This window comes from Echinococcus granulosus (assembly GCF_000524195.1).
Source record: "Echinococcus granulosus chromosome Unknown EG_S00060, whole genome shotgun sequence".
NCBI lineage: Eukaryota > Metazoa > Platyhelminthes > Cestoda > Cyclophyllidea > Taeniidae > Echinococcus > Echinococcus granulosus.
Genome location: NW_020170440.1, coordinates 289,511 through 292,218, shown reverse-complemented (window position 1 = coordinate 292,218; position 2,708 = coordinate 289,511). Strand labels below are relative to the sequence as shown.

Sequence of the window (2,708 nt, the reverse complement as noted above, 5' to 3'; positions counted from 1 at the left end):
GGGGGGAGGAAATTACAGTCCTACTGAACATGAGATTGGCGCCGCATTGGGCAGGGCGACGAAGTGGTGGGAACCGCCGCCCGATCTATTCACTAACCAAATGTCATGCCCTGTAGTCGGCATTCTTCATGAGCTGAAGGTCAAACGGAACCGCACCCAACATGTCTCCACCTATATTACATCGAATGAGTTCAAAGCGAACTGCCCCGTCGGAAAGAGAGAGAACTGGTTGGTTAGTCCATTCAAGCGTCCTGGTTTAATGTCACAATTTTGAAGGGAAAAGCGATGCTGCCTTTCTGCATTCTTTAAGGAAGTTTTTTGGTTTTAAAATCCCTTGAAGAGCTTAAATCATACATTATTCAAAAGTATTCTCAATGACTTTGGCCTTAAAAGTAACAACGTTTGGCATTCACTCAATCTATCATGCTACCAACACTCTAAAACTGCGGAAAACTAGGTAGTATTGTCCACCACTGAAATGACACTATTCTACGACTGCATTCTGCATGTTAGCTCCAGATAAGAAGGCAATACCGACTTGCTGAGCATAAAAAGACTGCTTAAAAGGCGAACGACCAACCAGAGGTGAAGACACTGCATTTTCTTATAAGATCTTGCCATCAAGCCCAATCATGGGTTTGGTTATTGTAATCTAGGTGTACTAAACAGTTCCCAGAGTAGGGAGAGCGACACACATAGGCATAATCTCTCCACCATGTAAGTGCTTCCTTCCTCACAGGCCTTACTGCAGTGACCTTGGAGCGGCTCGGTTATCACGTCAGGGGTATCACCAAGAAGAGAATCGGCAAATTTGATGCCAATGGATGCTACAGGGGGGCTAAAATCCCTTGTATATACACGAGGGAGTGTGTTTTCTCTGTCAACGACAACAGTGATGAGAGGGATCAAGTGGTATCCATTCTGAGATCTACATTATATTTAGTCGTGAAGTTGATTCAATGAAGTAATTTTTTAATGAGTGTTTCTTTCCACGAAAAGATCACCTTAGCTACACTAGTTATTTCAAGATGAAGTTGATGTCTATGCTGGAGTAGCGAAAGCGAGTGCAAAGTAAAAGTCACCCATCGCAAAATTATCCACCAATTCTCCTCTCTTCCAGCCCCTCCATACGCCATTCCTCCCTCAATGGTGGCAGCAAACCTGCAGTCAGTCACACCTTAGGCAAATCATCTAGGAATGAAGAACTATGCAGCAAAGTTTAACAAGATCTTATCGAAATTTCTGATTAGTCGGGGAGAAATAGGTGCTTTTCAGTGTAGGCAGACTGGCTCAGCTTGCGTCACGCCAGGCAGTCAACACCCCGCACGCCTCTCGACAGGATGTGCACAGCGCTTTCACAGAGCTGTCACCTCCTCTTTGTCTGTACGCTTTGCTGTCTACTGAAAGCGGTCACATCACCCCAAGATTTGGCATAATTAAGACTTCCAACTTACCATTTGTCAACAATAAATGAGGATGATTCATTGTCGCAATGCCTCTTCCTGGAACAGGGGATTTCCCCTATCAAATAACCCACTCGGAGGGCCAAATTTGTAAAAGAAAGTAAGATAAACGGGAATGTTTGCCTTGCAGACACTAAAGAGGAATTGGAAAAGTGAATTAACAACCGCCGTAAGAGGAGTGGCGGTCACAACTTAAGGAATGCCAGGAAGGAGGGAGTATCTCCCCTCCACCGCCTCCTACTTATTTTAAAGTACAATGTTTAAGCACCATGAATTTCTATTGTGTCCTGACTGCCTGACTGACTTTTGTATTCCAGTTTGGTATTCGTAAGGGACAATAAATCTCCCATTGTTTGTTTCCCAGCCCTGCGCTCACTTTACACCCTACCGCACACCTTAAAGTCCACCCTTGGAGAATCAAACGCCTTGCATGGGTGTGACGCACTCTGGACGGTCTTATGCCTTGCCCCATGGACCACACTTGATTGTCACAGTGATGGCTGCGGTAAGTGAATGGAGTACCGAGGGGAAGGGTATGTGGATTCTGGTCTAAACGACTGACCCTGTGTACGCTTTCAACAAGACTGCAAAAGGATTTTGGCCAGACTATCCAGGATAGCCTACTTCCATCCAACATTGGCTTCGCGGTGTCCAGTACACTAACTTTTCTCGATCCCATGACCATCCAGGACTGAGTGTTGCACACTGTCTCCAGGAATGGTAGTGGCGAAACCACGTCTGGTGCGACTATCACTGACAAATGTAAGGCCGTCTGTCTAAAAACCTTGACATTCTCACATTGCCCCAATGGAGCTCTGTACTGCTGCATGGATATGAAAAGGTTCGAATTCCCCACCTTCTTTGGATACACACACTCATGCACCTAGTCACTCACTACCACTGGTACCCGTCCATCATCCTGATGGACTGTCTTGAAGTGACTTAACTAAGCTGGACTAAACATGCCCCAGCACGAAATGTGTGCCCGCTGTTGGGGGTGGTGGTGGCGTACCCTCGTCCCCTTTCAGTTATTATTGTGTAGCATCAGTACCGAAGCAAACCCTCTAAAACGCCTTTTGAGTTAAAACGTAGCTAAAATTTCTGTGTTTGAACTCACTAAAACCTTCCTCTAAGTCAATGATCGATTCGCCCGTTCACCTGAAGTAAGTTGTCAGAAGCATTAGCATCGACTACAGGCCAGGATATATATATATATATATATATATATATATATATATATATATA

At 45.0% G+C, this 2,708-nt stretch overlaps 1 protein-coding gene across 1 annotated transcript in view; it reads left to right on the top strand.

The window, feature by feature from the left end:
* Window positions 1-2,708, top strand: part of EGR_06618 (hypothetical protein) — a gene marked incomplete at both ends in the record, with an annotated part of 13,625 nt that overhangs the window by 8,721 nt on the left and 2,196 nt on the right. The gene's annotated exons all lie outside the window — the stretch shown is intronic.